Genomic DNA, 22,772 nt, shown 5'->3' on the forward strand with positions numbered 1-22,772 from the left:
AGATTCTCTGTGTTTTTCTTTTTTTCTAAAAGGAAGTATTTTCAAAGGTATCATGAATACTCTGCAGATTTTTATGTGCAATTTACCAGTCTGTCAATGTATTTCCGTTTAAAATATTTTTAAATGGATGCATTATAATAATACATAATAGTAGGATTCACTATGTCATAGTCATACAGGGACATAGCATAATTTGATCAATCTCCTTCCCCATACCTTCCCGTTCCGTTCCCTTCCCCTTCCCCAATCTTCTTGTTTTATAGTACTGATCTTCTTTTTATTATTATAAGTATTATTATTGTTATGATTATCAACATATAATTATTATTGTTATTTTAATTGGTTTATTTTATATACACATGTATATATGTATATGTATTTATGTATGTGTGTGGTATATATGTTCATGGACTTAGCATGATCTAGTAGAATTCCTTTCATTGTTCTGAAGTTGTTCAAATACTTTAAATTTTCTGGATATTTTTTAAGTGAAATCCTTTCAAGAGCAGTCACTAATATTTTTTTAAAAATGATCAATCTAAAAGGAAAAATAAAACAAATGTTGAAAAATTTTAAGCTGTTTCAGTAAATATACTATGCCATATTCAACAAGTTTGAAAGCTTAATCATATTGAATAGATAAAAAAAAATTAAGTTGCCAAACACATCAAAAGGATTTTAAAATTTATTTCAGGTATATTTTTCATATGTTTTATAAAGAGTCCTTTTTATTGATGTGTAGATTTTTTTGAGCCATATCTTTTACCAATCAGTCATCTACATCAATATTACTGAATATAAACAAGTGTGGTACACAATTTTAAATTTTTGAGTAGTTACATTAAAAGAGTAAAAACGGGGGCTGGGGATGTGGCTCAAGCGGTAGAGCGCTCTCCTGGCATGCGCAGGGTACTGAATTCGATCCTCAGCACCACATAAAAATAAAATAAAGATGTTGTGTCCACCGAAAACTAAAATATAAATATTAAAAATTCTCTCTCTTTAAAAAAATAATATAAAAGAGTAAAAACCAACTAAAATTAACTTTAATATATATTATTTAAACAAGTATATTAAAAATCATCATTTCAATTATAATCGATATAAAAAAAACATGAATGAAGTACATTGCATTTTTTATTCACACCACATCTTTGAAATTTGGTGTGTCTTTTATATTTATAGCATGTCTCCAGATTATCCACCTCTTAAGAGCTCAAAGTCACATGAAGCTGGCTGCTTCTGTGTGGGATCACTCAGACCTAAATCACAATAATCTTTCACGTCAAGTTCAATGTGATTCATCATCTTTCCTGAGAATATTATAGACTGACTTCCCTGTATTCTGTGTTTTCACATCACTTACTGCTTGTAAATGCTAATCCCAGTACTATATCTATATGAATAAAAGGAATAACTGAGTCATAAATGAAGCCAATTATGCCAGGACATTTCTGCTCATATACTAGTTAAAATTGCTTCTAATAACATAACAAATTGGCATTGTTTTTCAGCTGTGTACCTCAGTTGTTTGAAGACATTATACTGATTTTTTTCAGTATTTATTTATTTGAAGTTTCTATTGTATATGCTATTGTAAATAAAGACCTCAAGAGTAATAAAAAGCCAAAATTATTATTTACCTACAGTCATGTATCACACAATTACATTTTCATCATTGACAAACCACGTGTACAATGGCGAACTCTTTTAAGATTAGGATGGAATTGAAAACTTCCCATCACCTGGTGACTTCGTAGCCATCATAACATCATACTGCAATCATTCATCCCATGGTTGTGGTGATACAGGGGCATGGCAAAGGTATATCATCAAATGTGGCCTAGTAGCAGTAATCATGAAATAGATGTGGGAGCTTTCTATTCATGGATGTCTGCAGGTACATCTATGGACACGTGACTTCACGCAGGCATTTTCAGAGCAACTTTAGCAACTTTAGCAACAAAGAAAAACATTGGACAATATTCTTCAAAGAAAAAAGTCCTTTGGGGGGAGCAGAAGGAACCAGGGATTGAACTCAGGGGCACTCAACCACTGAGCCACATCCTCAGCCCAATTTTGTATTTTATTAGGGGAAGGGTCTCACTGAGTTGCTTAGGGCCTCCTTGTTGCTGAGGCTGGCTTTGAATTCACTATCCTTGTGTCTGAGCCTCCCAAGCTGCTGGGATTACAGGTATGTACCACTGTGCCCGACCAGCAGAAAAAAGTGCTTTTTAAAAAGCAGATTACCAGTGCTATTCAAATCAAATCTCTGCAAGAAGTTTCTATATCTGCTTAGTGTGGCTACAGAAAGTCTTTCTTCTTTTACTTAAAGCTCTGGCAGGCTGCAGTTTTCTTTGCCAAATTCCCATCTCATGTCCAGCCGACTCATCTTCTTATGGCATCTAATTATTACTAAATATTTTTGCTAGAGTAAATTTCTCTGCATCCTCCTTCTATAAACAACATCTAAATGAAATCTCCATTCTTCTGTTCAGTTGTTGTCAAATAAGATAAATGTTGGTAAGAAAATAAGATGTGTCAGAGAAATCTTGCTCATTTCCCTAATATTTTACTACTGTTCTCTATTTTCCATGTTACCTAATCTATTCCCAAACTGTGACACCTTTCAATATTTACCTTCTTCTCTGCCTCTTTTTTCTGACTTACCTTTGACTCTCTCATTCAGAAAATATTCATGCCTATTATCATATTGTCATCTTAATTTCAATCAAATTTGCAACCCCCAGAGTACATCCTGGTTAAACAAACAGTAAAAACCTGCATTTGACTCTAGTATGTTAAGGTTGTGTTCCAACCAAGGTACATGAGGCTGAGATCTCAGAAAAGGATGTAGGCACATATACATGCAACTGTTTGCATATTTGCCAATTTTCTTTGTATAAAACTTTTATTAGGCTCCCATTAACTTGTAACTAAAAACTTCTAGACATTATAAGCCACACATATATAATAGAGATTTGGAATTGTACCATGAAATTTGTTTTCTATTGGAAATTGAGAATAGCAACAGTACTTGAGATTTTGATTCAGTTTGTGAAAACACTTATTTTGTTAGAAAATTGGCATAAAACCCTAATGTGAACTGGAGAGCATAATATCTATGTAGAAATGTTATGATAAGTATAAGCACACGTATATGCATATCACTAGTATAAATTATTTTACATAATGTTGGCATCCCATGATTACAATAATGATGTAATTATAACATCAATATACTAGTCTCTCTGATATATGGATAAAAATATAAAAACAACTTAATCAGATTAGAGACAGTACTGACATTTCTGATGTGTTTCCTGTAGTTTTATTGCTTGTCTGGTTTCCTGTTTGAGTTGCCAAGAAAGCCAGTAGTTTTAAAATCTGAATCATCTTCTGCAAGAAATCATGTCACTTTCCTGGCCTGGGCATGTAACCAAGTTTGATTAGAAAGCTCCTTTTTGTTGTTTTAAGAAGGTCTCATCACTCTTGATCTAGTAAACAATGTTTAATTATAAAAGATTAAATATGACTAATGGAATAAAAATGAGTCACTCTCTAATTCAGAACATGCTTTCACAATGAGGTGGGGCAGCATGCAAATATACATACTTTGTGTTTTTGTATGAAACATTTTCCCAGGAAACAAATAAAGAAGGGCATGTGTGGTTTATTTTGTGGTGTTTGTGAACTGAGAATTGTGGGGAACTTTGGTGTTTGGGCTTTCTAGAGCAACATACCAAACATGCAACTACTTCCTTTTTAATAGGATTGTAAGTTAAAATAAATTTTTTAAAAATCTATACACAAGTTCATCTGTGCCTGTATTGTTCGTTTTTTCCTGAATGTTTGACTGCCCAACTTCTAGCCTTATTTCAAAGTAGTCATTTTTAATCTGATTTTTCAGAACTATGAAATATACATATGGTATTTCCGAGTTCTGTGAAGCATCTGAATTCTCTGCTCTTTTTCTAAAGAAGAGCAATTGTTTCATAAGAAATATTACACTGCATACATGTTTTTACCTCCTCCTTCTCAGAAACAATGAGCTCCACGAACAGATTCAGCTCACTATGAAGCTTGGATTTAACTCTTCCGACAAATATTTTGTTTTAAAATTCAGATTGTTCAGCAGAGAGCAATTCTTGCCCCTGTCTTCCCTCCTCCTCCTCCTCCTCCACCGCCAGCTGTTTTATCCTGTGTTTCCCTCCTTTCATTTCCTCCACTTCTTTCTTATTTTCTCCCTCTTCATCTTCTCCTCATCCTTCTTTTCATCCTATTTCTGCTCCACAAACTTCAACCACACCAACCTTTATTCTCTTGTTGGTATACATGAACAACTCTCTCCCATGGAACAGTTGCTGCGGTGACAATTTGAATGGTTGTATCATATTCTACTGCACAAATAGATCTAATTTATTTAAACTTTTCCTAATATTAAATCTACCTTTGAATTTTCAGAGATAATGACGTAGAATTTATCTAGATGAATAAAAGGTACTAAACTAAAAAAATATTTTTTGTATTCTGGTAGCTGCTACATTTATGTTGAAAGTAAAGCTACCATGGGCGTAGTAGCAGCATGAACTTCAGGAAAGGTTTACATTTGAAACTGCACCAGTTTGCCATTGGTGCCTTCTGAGTTTATGTGCCTACTGTTGTTTCTTCAGTATCTCACATTTATGTTTTATGGCTACAGAGACTACATACTCGGGTATCCAAATGCAATACTGTTGATAGTATAATTATTAGTCATGCTCAACTCTTGCACATAACAAATGATATATACTCTGGTCTATGGACTTATCCCTGCCTTCTAATTTAATACTCAGACATCAAAATTTATGGAGTACTCACTATATGGAAAATCCTGTGTCAAGCATAATTCAAATAATATAGTATAAAGATTTTTGTCATTGAAGAAAAAAATGAAATAATAATGTAAGAATGATGATGGCTATTCCTATTGGGTTTAGGCCATAATACCCAAAGATAAAATTTCAAATGCTGTAATCCTAAATGTTGAAATCCTGAAATATTAAAGCCTAAAATCCTGAAGGATCAAAAAAATTCCAAAAATATAACTGTGCAAAAAAAAATCTAAAAACTTTGGAAGATATCTATGTACATTTTTTAGAACAAATTCATTTGAAAAAAACATAAAAAAAAAACTCTACAAAATATTTCCGAGTCCATTTTACACAATCAAGTAGGCAATAATGACATACATGTTTTTGTGAGATACCCAACTGTTGTGTGGGTATAAGTTATGAGCAGATGAACTGTATTTGTAAACAAATAGGGCAAAAGTGAAATGTCAGCCTGCACAGCACTGTAGTGGCCACCCAGCTTTATAATGGCAGCTGCCTGAAATACTATGACAGAGAACAATCTATGTCTTTTGAAAAGATAGATCAAAAAAACTTGGGCCACCACCACAGGGACAGTCTGGCACACCTGCATTCCAGAAAGCCTGGAGTTCTGAGGTGCAAGTCAAAGACAACCTGCCCCAGCTCCAGGAGAGAGACCATTCGCCCTCTGCATTCTGTATTCCATGCTCTGCCTAACAGATGGCACTACCCAGCACAGGACCAAAAGAGCACTAATCCTTTCCCCAGAATTGGACTTTCCACTCCCCTTAAATAGCTTTTGTTTCCAACGGGAACTGCAACTTTTAGGAGTTAGGCTTTTAAGATTTCAACATCGGAGATTTTAATCTTTTAGGATTGTAATTTGGTGGATTTTGAACTTTCAGAATTCCAGCAATCAGAGTCATGGTGTTCAGGACTGTGCCTTTTTAGGATTTTGATCAGGACTGCTAACATTATAGCACACTAATGACATATCAGAAACTATTCTATATACTTTGTATGTATTCATTACTTACTCCCAGATAAAAACAATAAAAGTGTACTGATATTATGATTTGGATATGAGGTGTTTCCCAAAAGTTTTGTTAATGCAGGAATATTCAGAGGTAAAATGATTAGATTATGAGAACTGTGACCTAATCAGTCCACCCTACTTTAAATGGACTGAGTGAGGCATTTTGTGCTGCCTCTCCTCAGGCCCAGAACAATTGGGTCAGTGGTCTATAGACTGAGCTTCTGAAACCATGAGCTCCAAATAAACTTTATCTCCCCTACATTATTCTTATTGGGTATTTTGGTCACAGTCACTCAAAAGCTGACTAAAACAACTGTTTTCTTTTAAATAAAGCTTATTTTTTATTTTTTATTTATTCCATTAGTTATATATGACAGCAGAATGCATTTTGATTCGTTGTACACAATTGCAGCACAACTTTACATTTCTCTTGTTGTACATGATGTAGCGTCACACCATATGTGCAGTCATACATGTACCTAGGGTAATGATGTCCATCTCATTCCACCATCTTTCCTGCCCCCATCCCCCCTCCCCACCTTTCCCTCCCCTTTGCCCCATCAAAGTTTCTCCATTTTTCCCATGTTTGAACCCATTATGGATCAGCATCCTCTTATCAAAGAGAACATTTAGCCTTTGGTATTTGGGGATTGGCTTACTTCACTTAGCACGGTATTCCCCATCTCCATCTATTTCCCAGCAAATGCCATAATTTTATTCTCTTTTAATGCTGAGTAATATTCCATTGTGTATATATAGCACAGTTTCTTTATCCATTCATTTATTTAAGGGCATCTAGATTGCTTCCACAGTTTAGCTTTTGTGAATTGAGCTGCTATAAACATTGATTGACAAAACAACTGTTTATTGCTTTTCTTATTCTGGCAAAGAAAGCTGAGAAACAAAAAATGGCTACATAATTTTTCTGAGATCACACACACTTGTAAGTGAAGGACGAGGATTAGATCTCTGACAGTTTGTCTCTGGATCTGGACTCGGTCTTATAACATAATTGGGGAGATATGTTGAAGAAAAACTAGAGACAGAACAGTTGATTATCAAGGGCTAGATTGCTGGGCAAAAATAAGTGTTATATTATTGTATAATGAGCTGTTAATTGTGTGGCATGAAAAAAAGAACTTGAAGAAGTTAAGATCTTCTCAAAAAAAGTAGATGAAAAAAATCCCCATAGAGAGTGTGTAAATATGTGAAAGAGAATGACCAAGGTCTTGGGGGTAGGAAAAGATAGATAGATATCTATGGACCCCCACTGTCAGTTTTATATTTTAATATTTTCAGTGAACATTCTGCTTTGGTACTGGCAGTATCCATTTGGCAGGAAAAAATATTTTAAAAATTGTGGCATTTTGTATATTTTATAGATGCAGGTTCTGAAACAACTTCAAATTCTCATAATAGCTGCTACAGGAGAGTATTTTGGAAATCTTACAAGAAAAGAATACATTTCAGAATTCTAGGATGATAATATAACTTCAGACATCAGTTTAGTCACCATGTATTAATTGAGCATGACATGGTAGAAGAAAAACCAAGCCTATGATCTTTAACCTAACTTCCTTTCCAGAAAGGCAAATGTATCATCTACTCTAAAAAAAATAATAGTCATACCATCCGTGAATTTGACTCTATTAGTTTCTTAAGGCTGCCAATAGCTTTTCGGCTCTGAGCAGCAGTTCCTTTGTTATAGGTCCTGATACTTTCTCCCATTTTGTATCCATAAAGGATACTGATTAAAGTTGAAATGGATGTGGAATAGCAAAAAAATAAGAGAGCTAAACCCCTTTCTCAAGCCTTAGCAACGTGCTGACAGGAAGATAGCAACGCAGACATCATACCCAAACCAAATCCACCAGAAGGAACATTGTCTGTAGTCTAACAATACTTTGCAAAGTTTGGAACACACCAGAGTAATCAGGTTCACCTCTTGACCTGAATATTCCAGTGAACTTGACAAAATTTATGACTACCCTTATCTGTGTCAGTGTCTAACACTGAACTTAACAAAAGCCTGAGAGCCCTTTTCTTAAGGGGCACGGCTTGATGTAGCAGAACCTGTTGGGGTTTTTTTTTGTTTTGTTTTTGTCCTTTTGCAAATCTATTCTACACATGAATGAAACTGTCTTTGTCTTTATTTTAACTGTGTTTATGATTTCTTGGTCTTCAGCGTGTCTTTTCTTCCATGGTATAACTCTAAGCTGCTTTGTAAGAGTAAGTTCTTAAAGTTTACCAATTGCTTAAGATGAGCCAGGAATGGGGGAAATTACATAACAAGTGTTCCAGTGTGCTCACCTCTCATTTGCACACCTGCCATTTTGAAAACCTTAACAGACTAAAGATTCTGTTTTTAAACCATTCTAGTTTATTATGCAGTACCTTAGTATTTATCACTAATTATAATAATTTAAAAGGAAAACCAAGCACATGAAAACAAAGCTTTATGTGCCTGGTGTATTCTCTCACATGACTTTGGGTTATGACATTGGTTCTGGTAGACGATCAGCTAATGTCATTATTAATTTTGGGAAAATGTTATAACTACAATTCATTTTTTGCTGGGAAAAAAATGCAAAATCTGATAGATGGATAGATCTTTATTTTAGCAAATATTGAATAATTATGAAACAGAAAACCTTCCAACTACAATTTATAGGTTTCATTTATAGCATCAGCATCAGAGAAAATGAGGAAGTCCAGTGTATTGTGACTGATGTGGGAAAAGAGAATATTCAAGTCTGGCACAGCCAAGGTGAGTTCTGATTACACCCAGTATGTCTGTTATTCACTTCATCGTAAAGAGAGGTCCCTTAATGAACCCAAACCACATCTTAATCCACTTTTTGTGATAGCTTCACCCAAACTTAAGTAACAACTTGATTTCTGAATTTTTAAAAGCATCTAACATTGAATTCTTATTTACTTTGGTGAAATAGGAAATAAATGTGATTTTAAAATCACTTTTAATTTATGAATTTTATGTTTGTTTCCATAACCATCCATCCAATTTCATTAATATTTTCATTTTGGTCATATTTACCATTCTCAGTGCCATGGTATTGGTTCCAAAAGCTCTTGTGGTTTATTTTCTGATCCACTTGGGTAGAACAAAACCCACAGTCTTTTCCCTTAGGAAGACACATATCTTCCTTTTAGAGTTCCATAGTAATCCTACATGGCCAGCAAGCCCTGCTTGATTTTTCCACCTTCGCATGCATGCAAGTAGAAATCATCGCTTTGCCTGTTGTTATGACAGTAAATCATGCGATACTTCTCTCTTGACAAGATAAGGCTGCTGATTCAAGTTTTGGCAAATGAACAAAATGACAGCAATGTTTCCAGCTGGAAGAGAAGAGGGAAGGAACACATTATGCCTGGCTTTAGTACTTGGTCTGATGCAATTATCAAAGCTGGGATGACCAGATGTACTGCAGTTTGAAAGTGCAGGAGACCCATAAGGTTTGCAAATATTCTCACAATAATGTTTTAAGTGCTTAGTCCCACAAATAGCAGTTGATCAGAAGAATCCTATGACACCGACATGGATCAATAAAATGTCACTTCCCCTGGGCTGGCAGTGTTGATTTCCTGAGATGGGCTATATGAACAAGTTCTTTTTCTTTCAATCTACAATGATGTTTCTGCCAAAAAGTAAAGTAGATTCCAGTTGAACACAATGGTGGGATGAAGTCTTGAAGTCATAGTTCCAATTGTGCCACAGAAGAATGAAATTGTGTTTCTCCTTTCTACCTCCTTTATCCCTCATTATAATTCTACCAACTCTTCTAGCTCATTGTGACTCTCCATGTTTAGGGAAGAAATATGATTTCCATCCAATTATATTTCTTTTATGAATATCTCAGTGAAAATTAACTTACTCCATTTTAAAAAAATAATCTAAAAATATTGTATAAAAATTATTGATATGTTTCATCCTCATAATAATCACAAGATGATTTAGGACAATACATAAGTATCAAAAATGCAAAAGGTCAAATATTAAAAAGAGCAGCGTGATTGTTGAAGCAAACCACAGTATTTTGCCTGCAGCTATTAAGCATATTTTTCTGATCAGGGTCAGTTATGAGGACACAGAAGCCAGATTGTCTGTTTTAATTGAGCATCGCATGCTTCCCTACCTGAAGGGTGGGCTTTGCAGGCCCTTCTGGGTTTGTACACTGGACAGGGAGCTCCCATCTGCTGGAGAGCCTTTCTCAGTCATTCAAGTCAAAGTCATCTGAAGACTCTGAAGCAAAGTCTCAACGTCCTCCCCTCTCCTTTCCTTCAGTGAGACCAACACAGAAAAGCAAGTCTAAGGCTGTGATGCAGGTGTCACCAGTCCTCATGAATAGGAGAAAAGGTAGTACAATGGCTAGCAGAGTAGAAGGGCTTGAAAACAGAGGGAGACCCTTGAAATCCTACGTACTGGAATCTGATCTCAGCTTTGACATTTTGCAGTGTTCGTTTACCCACATTGCCACATCTACAAAGGAGGAAAACTACCTTGCCCTTGATTTTTTCTTCTTCATCTTTTTGAGGTTGAGGGGTGTGTGTGTGTTAAGAACAACTTGATACATTGCACATTCAAAATCCCAGTAGGTTGTGTAGTGTACACACAAGATTCATGACTACCCAGAACCTCAGAATATGTTCTTATTTGGGAACATCATATACAACCACAGGAATTCAATCCTAATTAGAATAAGTTATACTCAATGTATTATAATATGTCAAAATACAACTCTATTATCATGTATATCTAAAAAGAACAAATAATAAAAAAAGAATGTGATCTTCTTTGGAAATAGAGTCTTAATGAATGTAATTTACTAGATTGGGATGAGCCCTAAATCCAATGGCAGTGTTCCAGTAAGAAACCTAAAAGACAATGAGACTCAGAGACAAGGTCATGGGGAGATGATTGGAGTCCTGCTGCCAAGACCAGGAGCATGGAGCCTGCAGCTCTGCAGGGGGCTGCAGAGGGAGCACCGCCCTGCAGACGCTGTGATCCCAGACTTGCAGCCCCCAGCGCTGGGAAAATAAACTTCTGTTGTTTTAGGACAACACATTTGTGGTAGCTTGTTACAGAAGCCCTAGGAACTAATACAGTAGAAACATATGATTTAATAGATGGTAGTTAGCTATTGCTTTAACTGATATAAATCTCCTAAGACTTTGTCATCATATCTTCTCAAGAATAACAAAAGTAAACAGAAGCTGATGTAAAGCTTTTTTTTGGATTTGAAAAGTTTAGAGCATTAGTTGGAGAAAGCACTCCTAAATCAGCCATTGTCTGAATCCATGCAATGCTTTCAAAGACTGTACCTCCTTTGTTACCTGCTGCCTTTGATTGTCCTGGAGATGTCCCCTCTTCCATTGTTAATAGTTTCCTTTTCACCGTGGACTGCTGTTCTCCACAAAACATCGGATAAGTCTAATTCTACTGCTAGAAAAGAAGATAAGCAGGCACTGCTCAATTTATAGTTGAAAGACAATTTGAGGTCATCTAGTCTGATGAAATATTTCTCCTGCTTTTAACACCGGAAAAATGTTTGAAACACTCTAGTTTCCCTCACACAACTGTAAGTTATAACTACAAAGTTTTTGTCATAAATTGAGATAGTTAAAAAGCGTGAAAATTCTAGAGCCTCAAAATTGGAGTTTTAAAAATAAAGGCATTTTATCTAAAAATTAGATATATGCTTTTAAAGTTACCTAATAAAATTTATTATGCCATATGCATAAACGAGTTCAAGGAACAGTTAGTTATTTCACATCTTCTTTCTCCTTGAATGTAAATTTCATTCCATTTCTCCCACAGAATTTTATGTGCATGTAAATATTCTTATGTTTGTGAGTGCTACATTGATCATAGTATTATTTCACTATAATAAAAATGTGAACATGCATGTTTGTTGACCACAAGACCCTAAGGGTTAAAATTTTCTTTGGGATTGATTTTTCATTACAATTATTTATTGATACAGAATTAATCAAACCACATAAATATTATCATCAAAATATATAAATACAAAGGTACAGAAGTAACCAAATGACGTAATTATAGATCCAATATAAATACAAAGATTAATCGCCAACATAAGTGCTCACATGAGGACCACTGAGGCTGAGCTGGTCCAAGGCCTTCAGTGATGTTTCCATTGAAAGTGAGGCTGCCTGCTCAGGCTAGGAGCAGTCTCTGGAGGTCAGAGTCCACACCCACTGTGATCTTCCAGGATAATCCTGGGGGTAACACACTGCATGTTGATAAACAGCAACCTCATGAATTGATACATAAAAGCATTTGGGACATGTCACATTTAATAAATTAAGAAGGTGTTAGCATCATTGAATGGCGATTGTGGATGAGTTACTCTAATTCTGCCTGCCATTTCTTTTATAACCAATTTTTTTTCCATTTGTGGACAGAAGCAGACATCGTCTAGTTGAAGACTCACAGAAGAGATTCATTCCCTTAACAAAAAGATTGAGGTTTTAGAAAACAAGTTTTGAAATCCAGAAAACCTCCCCTCTCTCTCCATATCAGTTATTATTTAACCCCTGGCACTATGACAAGAAAACAATGTGAAATTAGTTGGTATTATCTTAGTCAAGTTAACATATCATTCACATTTCTAGACTGAATAGACTATTTTATTAAATTGTCAATTGAAAAAGGGCCCAAGCATTAGTAAAATCTAAAGATTCAAATACACAAAAGGGACAACAAGAACCTAAACCATTACCCAGTGCTTTTGAATAAACCAGGTAATATTTTGATGCTGTGAAAAAGTGAGAAGTCACTTTTTAATTGTGTACTAAAATATCTGGGAAATTATACATTTTCCATAGTAGAAAATTTTATATTTTTCAATTTGAAGGTAAAGACCATGTCACCTGCCTACAGAAAGCATTTTTGTTTTCCCCATTAAAAGATCTTTACTTTTACACCTTCTCTGTTCTTTTCTCCATTACTTTTCTTCTGCACCCCACCCCCAAAAGACCTTGTATGCTTTAAGCCAAAGCATTTGAGTGTGTGTTAAAAATTAAGATCTTTCCAGTCTCTACTTAAGCATCTCTGATATTTATGTAAGTAGACATGAAAATGTCAAACTCTTGAATGACTGTATATACATTAAGAAAAGTAGTTTCATATTAAAATTATTTTCCTAGAATTACATACAATCATATAAAATTAGTTAAAGATGTTGAAATTTTCTATTGTTTGTTAAATGCATTTGCATAAATCTGCTTATTAGTGACAGCAAGTTACTCTGAAAAGAGAAATATAGAACTTAAATTATTGAACTGTTACTTGTACTCAATAAATTACATGTCCTATTTTAGACATAACCATATTTCTGAAATGAAAGCTTATAGTATTGAAACAACTGAGTAAAAATAAATCTGAACTAAGTAGCATTGTTCAGTTAGTATCTAAGAATAATTTTAAAGAATATTTAAAAATTTAAACAATAGTTAACTTTTTAGAAATATCAAGTGCATAAAATAGTCAAAAATTTACTTCTAATTTTATAGATAAGTTTAGAACCTCTTTAGAAGGAATTAGAAAACTCAACGTTTCTTGAATTTCTAATTTAAAATATGAATAATATAAAGAAACAGAGAACATGAGTTACTATTTTCTAAAAATGTGGGAAACAATCAGTCCTGTGCCTCAAGAAACAAGGGCTAATCTTCCCAATTTTTGTTACACAAAAAATAAGTCAGAGGTTCTTTTTGGTGTACTAATTTTTAAATAAAGACCATAGTTTTCACATTTAAAATACAACTGTCATAATTTCAAAAAACATTAAAAATTAAAACTACTCTGTTATTCTTCTGTACCAAAATCACTCTCAGTCCTAAAAGAGAATTAGAAGAGTAAGACAATCTCAGTGTTCATATTTTAGTGTACTGGATCAGATTTCCTTGAATAATCAATGGAATTGGCATTAACTGATATTGCCCAAAGCCTCAGTAGGTGGGTCTTCAAGATATGACTCTTAGCTGGACATGATGGTGAAGGCCTGTAATACCAGAAACTAGGGAAACTGAGGCAGGAGGATCATGAGTTCAAAGTCAGCCTCAGAAAAAGCAAGGCGCTAAGGGACTCAGTGAGCCCCTTCCTCTAAATGAAATATAAAATAGGGCTGGGGATGTGGCTCAGTGGTGCAGAGCCCCTGAAAAAAAAAATGACTCTTTCTAAGTTCCAAGGTTTTGATCAGACAGAAGAGATGAAGACAATGATTCTGGCCTCTCTATCTTGCCTCCCTGAAAAACTTGTATCAGTGCACAAGAAAGTCCCATTGTGGTAGACTGGAGCCTTGCCGTTATTACCCATCACATTTTACTCCTCTTCATTCCTGGGACTTTGCAGTGCAAGAGAATAGTTTGAGTGAATTTCTCTTTCCAGTGGTATTGGATTTGGTCGTGGAAATTTCTGTAGCTGATTGAATAGAGTGTGTGCAAAATTCTGTAAACTGAATGTGGTCTATTGACCTATGGATCAGCCTTGAACTCACCTGGTGTCCTGGAAGTTAGCTTTGCCAGCTAAGTTGCAACCAATCTGCAATCTCAGTTGAAATGGATGCTTTACATCTGCTTTGTGCAATTGTATCTTTTTTACAATAATGCAGCAATAGCTGATGGCAAAACACATGTCATGTCATTTCTAGTTTTAGGATAACTAATGAGAGGTTTATTCTTTACAAAAATGGTGAAAAAACTCTTAATTTTGACTAGACACCCATTGCTAGTCTACTCTCAAGCAAATATTTTCTGTATGTTTTGTGTCTCTTACTTATTTGTTTGCTTTATGCAGGGGATCAATAATTGTCAGTTGTAAGTTTGAGAAATAAATCAGAAGTTTCTTCCAAAAATATTTGAAGATAGGTAGTTTTTTCTGGGGTATTTCTGTAGAGGGTTCCGATCAGGTCAAATGTTCTGTTTCCTCATATATTTAGTTATCAGAGGGTAAATATGCATGCATTTGAGGGTAGGTACATATTTTCTTAAGAGCATGTGTTTTAAAATCATTCAAAATTGTCTTTAAATTGCTATGTGGCCTTGTGGGCCTATAACACTGAATAAGCTATTTATCCTGCAACAGCCTTAGCTTTCACATGATTAAATTGAATACATTAAATATTTGACCTAATTTCCATGATCAATGAAGCATTAAGTAAGACAATGCTAATAAGTCATTTAATGCACATTTGGTTAATAAGAAACATTCATTATGTATAAAATATTCCGCATAGTAGTGGTATTGCTCTAGGAAAATAATATAACAATTTTAAAACATGTCACTGACTAGGAAGGAGAAATTTTTCTGCACTAGTCTACCATCACCATCAAACATACAAATAGACCATACACATGAAGCACCTATTTTCAGGCATTAACAACATGCAGCACAAGAATATGATCATAGATAAAGGTAACCCATGTTTGTCTTGGCTGTCTGCTTAGGTCAGATATCAGTACAGAAAGTTGTCACTCAAGCAGAGAATGGCCACTTCACTGAAGTGAGAATGCAGAGACCAGAGAACAAAGCAGCCAAAGCCACTGGAATGTAGGAGTCAGAAAATGAAGGAGCCATGAGGAGCTGCAGAAATCCCTTTGGAGACCCATCATGAGCCCTTGGGTGAGAGTTGAGCTGCACATGTGTGTACTCTGATGACTTACATCCTATCATAATGCTGCCTCAGGGCTGAGGGACAATCAGAGCAGTAGAGTAGTGCTGAGGTACAGTGGGGGTCCAGCCTGTGATGCAGAAGAGATGCTGTTGAGATCTAATTAGCAAGGCTGACATATTGGAAAGGTTTCCCTTCAGTCATGAAGGCCATGGGTAGAGTGGGCCCTACCTTGGCTTCATCTTTTCAGAGCTTTAAACAAAGCCATAAGGAAATCTTTAGGGGGAAGAGGTTTTATAGGTTGAGTTGCCCAAGTTTCAGGGCCCTGGGAAATGCATTTCTCTTTCCACAGATCAGCACCAACAAAGTATAAAATAAAGCCAGTGCAGTTCAAGGTAGTTCAGTCAGCCAGTAATTGGACTGCCCAGCAAGAAGATGAAAACATAGTTCAGATCACAGGCTATATAATGTGTCATCTGCAGTTTTCAGAATACATTAAGAAAAAGTACCAGACATACAACAATATAAGTAAATTGCTCCATGATGAGGAAAACCAAAGTTACTAGAAAGATATTCCTTTTATGGTACAGATGTTGAATTTAGCAAGCTATTATAAACATTTTCAAAGAATTAAAGAAAGATATAGCCTTAATAAATAAACAGATATGGAGTCTCAGCAAAGATAGAGAAAGTTAATAAAGAATCAAATGAAAAGTTCTGAATTAAAAAGTTCTGATTAAAAAAATCATTGCATAGGCTTGGCAGAAGTAAAGTCATCAAATCAAAACTATCAATAGAAATTATCCAAGTTGAAGTATAATGAGGAAAAATTTGAAGATAAATAAACTGAGCCGCTGAGTCCTTTGCAAAAATATTGAACAGCGAGTCCCTTGAGAAAATATTAAACAGCCTAGCATATGTGTATCTTGAATTCCAGTTTGTTTGAAGAAAGTATGATCCTAAAACTCTAAAATGTTTTTAGAAAATATCAATTTACACTCCAAAGCAGAAAAAATAGAAAAGAAAGAAAACCCAGGTATATCAGTACCTAAGATGAGGATAAAATCTTTAAAGCAATTCAGCAAAAATGATATATTCAAGGTTCAGTAGAACAATTGTACAGCATGTATAAGGCCCTGGGTTCAATCACATAAACACACACACACACACACACACATACACATACTCTCACACACACACACACACACAAATACACGATGAAGGAAAAATTTATAAACACAATAAAATGGCATTATAAAGTGCTGAAAAGATTTTTTTAAAAAAACTTCAAATCGTACATTCAGTAGACATAGTCCTCAAAAGTAGATACAATTATTACCTTATAAATAAGAAGTGAAACATTTTGTTACCAATAGACCTGAACTCTAAGAAATTTCAAATAATAATCATAAAATGAAGGAAAATTATAACAATTGGAAATGAATTTGCACAAAAGAATAGATATCAGTGGAAATAGTTCCATATTGAAAAATATAAAAGACTTTTCCCTAATTTCCTTAATAAATTTTAAAAATTATAAGATGAATTTTTATAACACTTATGGAAATAAAATATAAGACAAGTTTGTATAAATGATGGGCTGGGCAGAAAAATGGGATTGTATTCCAGAAATATTGTTACTTTGGGAAAGTAGGAAGGATTAAGAATGATTGGGAAGTAGTAAGTGTGAATTGTGGCATGTGAATTGTGAATTGTCAGGTATGAAGTACAAGTTTTAACTGGTAAAATATTGACTTTGCATAAGCGTTAATGAATTAAGAATTTACCTTGTTAGCTTCAGGGTGAAGAGGTATAGTTAAGAATTTCTGTAGAGGCAATAAAGTGGAATACTAAAAATACTTAACACAAAATACAAGAAAAGATCAACAGAGGAATAAACAGAAATGACAAAAAATTGCAAAATTGCACAATTAAACCCACTAATTAAATGTCACTAATTACATTAAAACTTAAATGAACTGTACTATTCTATTGAAGGCAAATTTTTTCAGACTAGATAAAGAGCAAGACAACTTGCTTTAAAAAATGCAATTTAAAAATAAAGACAAATGGGTTAAATTATAAGGAAAGAGAAAGATGCACTCCTCCCCCACAAAATGACACTAACATAGCCACAAATATATATAATATAATATAATATAATATAGTATATATTATACTTATACAATATATATACACATATATTACAAAGAAAAACTTAAACGTATAATGTATAAGTTAAAGAGAATCATGAGGGAGATATACTGTCTTCAAAGTGTATACCTGGTGGTAAAGTTTATAACCTTGTACTTCATGAATCAAGAAATAACCAGATAAAACAAGTCTACACTCAGTAATTGGTAAAGCAATGTGACAAACTGTCAGGATATAGAATATGAAGCACCACACACACACACAAACACAAACAGATGTATTGTATTCTGAATTATTTTTTATATCTCACAAGTGAAAAATGAAAGAAATCCAAGTAGATTTTTTTAAAAAAATACATGAGTAAAATATTTCACAGACAATTCAAAAGCAAAGACATTCAGGTGGTCAAGAAGGACATGAAAATATATTCAAAATTAATTGTCATAAAAGTGCAAACTAAAATTAAAATGAGATAACCCTTCATGCATTCGACCAAATAAAATTAAAAAGTCTAACAATAGGGCTGGGGATACAGCTTGGTTGGTAGAGTGCTTGCTTCCCATGCCTAAGGCCCTGGGTTCAATCCCCAGCACCACGTCACACACACACACACACACACACACACACACACACAATATCCAAGAGAAATTTAAAAAACAAAGTCTAACAATACCAATTTTAATGAAGATATGGAGCAAGTGGGACCCACATCTATTGCTTGGTGGGATCATGAAACAGCACAACCATTTTGGAAAGCAGTTTTGCAATTTTGTAAAAGTTAAACCTTTCAGCTAACAAGTCAGATTCAATGTATTTGTCCACGAAAAATGTGAAAACAACAAAACCCTCCTAGCAGCTTTATCCATAATAGTAAAAACCTAAAACAACCCAAATGGTCAAGAGATAAAGAAATTAACGTACATAAATACGTAGAGTATCACTCGGCAGTAAAAAAGAACACACTCTGGCATATATCACATTGATGAATTTCAAAAGCACAAAGCCAAATGAAAGAGGTCAAGCGCAAAGCAGCGCATTCCATATGATTAATTTTGTAAAGTACTAAAACATGCAAAATGAATAACAGTGGAAACTGGTGCAGCAGCTGCTTGGTGGGTGGGGAGGAGGTAGTTGACAGGTAAGAATGTTTTGAAGTAGTGGAAATGGTTCACATCTGGACTAGAGAGCTGGTTACCTATGTCAACTCATCTGTCTGTACACTTAAAATGTGTTCATTGAATTAACTACAAATTTTAACTCAATAAGCTATTTTTAATGGAATAAGTTCCAAGCCTGATCCTCAGATCATTGGAATCCTGAAAAAGCATATTAACCTTTGAATCAGTTTCCAAGCTATTGCAGTTTACCTCCAGAATCCTAAAGATGCTAATTTGCAATGACAATCAGACATAACCAGGCATCAACCAGTTCTGTGCCAGGAACCAGGCAAGGTAGCAGGGTCCCTAAACCAATCCTCTCACCTTCTCCTTCCCACATGGTACTTCCTTTCCCCTGCCTGCATGACTCTCCCTTTTCCAGCTTATAGTCTTTCCTGGGTCATCATGCCAGTCTGGCTCTGAAGCTTCTGGGACTTTGCCATTTGAAGGCTGAGCAAAGAGAATTCTGACTGGGAAGTCCCAGGCTGGTTTTGTTCTCTGCATGTGCTAGCTACTGGCATCTGGAAGCCAAGGTCTATGATGAAGACACAGAGAACTGCCACCCAAAAAATCCAGCCCAAAGTCCATTATTTAGACATGCTCATTGAACTCAGGTACTAAATTGAATTCCAGATCAATTGCATCATACAGTACGTGTTGGGATTGGGATTGGGATGTATTAATGGAAAGTGTGGCCAAAGATTTAGGACTTTAAAAATAGAGTACGATATTTAAAGAAGCATACTTCAGCAAAGAAAAAGAGGAGTGAATCTTCTTCAGCCAGACTTTGGGGGAAAAAAAACAGTTTCGTAAGACATCAGAACTACAGCCTCTTGTTCATATCCAGGTACAGCACAGGATCCACTTTCTGAATTTGCCTGAGGCCACAACATGAAAAAGATTCTCATGACACTCAAGACTGGGAGATGAGACCTCAGACCCTCAGCAGGGAGGAAGAGTGGAGCCCTGTGGCCAGAGCTGAATTCAAAAGAGTATTGTGTTCCAAGTGACATGACATTGTCTTATAAAGGGCTCCAGATTAATCATTTGGTTAAGATTTAATTTTTCTCCTTTAACATATAACATGTAATGCTATCTTACTTGGAGAGGCTGATTTTCTAATCATCAGTATACCCAAAAGTTCTTACAAAATCATTGATTTCTCCACTATTCTTCCTAAATGGGGAAATTCCCAAAAGTTGTAATGATGTCACCTTCCATCTCCTTCCTCCTATAGTTTATCAGTAAAGCAATTTTGAAAGCTGATGAGCTGAGACTGTCAGCTGAGGTACTGATTCTACCCTGGCATTGACATCAAATAGATACATGAATATAAGTTAACTTTAATCTATATCCCAAGGGTGTTTTGTTAACAATTTAGTGCCCAAATCAAGGACATTTCAGGAGTGGTTACTCAGTAATTCATATATCATGCAAATCCATACCACAAGATTTCCTAAAAAAACACAAGGGAAGTCAGAAATAATATTCCACTGATAAAATAATGATGTTCAACATAGTCCTCATTGAGGAAAAGACTTTATAGGCATCTGGCATCCCAGCAGCCTGATTTTCAGTGCCATCCAGTACTGCCCTGGGCCTCTGAGGCTCTTCTTCCCAGAAGACGATGTCACCTGACTCAGCATCCACAGTGGGCGGGTGCTGCTGGGAAAAACCTTATGTCCACAGGCCTAGATGGGAAGCCTGATAACAGACAATGAGCCACCAGAGTAGATCACATGACTATTCATGTGCCTGACAGTAAATGGATACAGATGATATAGATACAGAGATTTGTGTGTGTCCAAATTTTATAGGCAATTTCACTGCAAAATAAGAGCTACTCCTGAGAGGAGGGGATTTATATTTATGTGTTTAGATACATTTAAATGATTATGTACTTGGATACTCTATATATGCCTTCTCTCATTCTCCCTCTAAATTCCATAACCAACCAATAGAATCTGACTACTGCTAACAGCCATGTCATTTCAGATTAGTTTGCAAAATGGAAACATAGCCTTTAAAGTTGCATGTTCCGGCCCTCACTTCCAATTTCTTTGGCCCCATTCACAGACTAAAAGATATGATACAGCTCCTCCCATAGTTAAGAACAACATAAGCATAAGGTGATGGAGGAAATGTTATCTTCATGTCTCAGGTAAGGAAAGTGAAGTTACATTAGGAAACCTCATAAACCCAGCATCTGCTGAGCAGAGGGACCCAGGACTGAAGCACCAGGCTCATGACCCAGCATCCCTCGGTTTGCAGGTAGGAACCCCCTTGTCTCTCCACCTGCCTCTTTTGACAAGATCCAGGTGAACGGCAGAAGATTTTACTGGGAACTCTCAGTGGACCTGGAGTGCTGGAATAGAAGCTCCAGGATAAGAATAATGTATTTGTGAGTGATTCCATCAGAGCTGGCTGGAGAGGGTGAAGGGCATCAGCCCTAGAGAGAAAAAAGCAGGATACAGTGTGGACCATTTCCAAGGTAGGTGTGTTTAAGTTGGGGGACACCTGTGCTTCATCTCTTTCACTGTCTTTTGTGAGAGGGTCTCCCATGCATTCTAACATAAGAGGCAGTTACATAGTAAGAATAATTTCCCTAGGCAGGTGTCGATATTTTCTGCTGACTGAAATCAAGAGCTGTAAAAAGAGTTGAATGTAGCTGAGAGGGGATAACCCTGGTGGATATGAGAAGACGCTGTGTATATTTTGCAGAGTGGATAAACTGTTAGTGGTTCAACGATTTTTGAAAACGATTTGCAAAACTGCTGTAGGGGAAGGATAAGTAAATGTTGATTGATTCATTGAAGGGGGCTGGCTCCAGCTGAAGTAAATGACTGGAAAGGTGCACTCCAGAGTTCTATTTCTTGTTCCACACCTAATTTGCTGCTCCTGAGGCAAGCTATTACAATTCAGCATGCCTCAGATTCCTCTTGATATGGATTTCACCTCATTTGTTTGTGTGGCTTAAGCGGGCTGAAGTGCACCCTACATGAGAACAAGGTGATGTTAGCCAGTGAGTGGGAAAAAAAATGATAAAGAGGTCAAGTGCACAAAGCCAATAAAGCCTCCATATGTTTATCCGAAATGCTACGGGTTGCAGATTTATAGCCATTATTGCTCTCTGTTATCCACAGTAACATTGACAGGAATAAAAGACCGAGTGTCTCTGTGGGAGGATTTCTCTAGGATCGAGGTCTTACTTGCCCTGTTGATCCATGAATAAATGTTTTAGTAGCAGGGCAATCTTACTTTTATCTTATTAAGAGATGTTCACAAAGGTCAAACTTTTGTATCATGGTCAGCAGAATCAAATTTATTCTAAGACACCATTCTTTTATCTATGGGGTGATTTAGATTTTAATTTATTAAAATCTTATTGACTTTCTCAAAAGAGTTTCTAAATTGTCCAAGGACACCAATTCAAAGAATACGAATAACTTGGGCAATAGGATCCAATAGGCTCAACTTGATATGAAAAGAGCTCTGAAAATGTATATTTAGAAATGCATTTTATATGCATTAAACTGAGGAAAAAAATACTGACACATGCTACATTATGGACAAGCCTTGGACACATTAGACTAAGTGGACTAAAGCAGTCATAAAGGACAAATACTGGGTGATTCCACCTAAATAAGGTGCCTGGGATAGTCAAGAATGGTGGTTGCCAGGGTCTGGGGGACAGATTAGTTAGTGCTTAGTAAGTGTGGTTTCTGTTTGGGAAGGTGACAAGGTTTTAGAGATGATGGTGGTGATGATTGCACAACAATAGAAATGAACTTCCTGTCCTGAACTGTACCCTTAAAAATGATTACAATGGCTAATTTTATGTTATGCATGTTTTATCACAATAACCCTGTGGGATCGACTGCATTCAATGTTGGACTGCCTCTGGGGTCACTGTTGTGCC

The sequence above is a fragment of the Marmota marmota genome, unplaced genomic scaffold (assembly GCF_001458135.2).
Source record: "Marmota marmota marmota unplaced genomic scaffold, marMar, whole genome shotgun sequence".
NCBI lineage: Eukaryota > Metazoa > Chordata > Mammalia > Rodentia > Sciuridae > Marmota > Marmota marmota.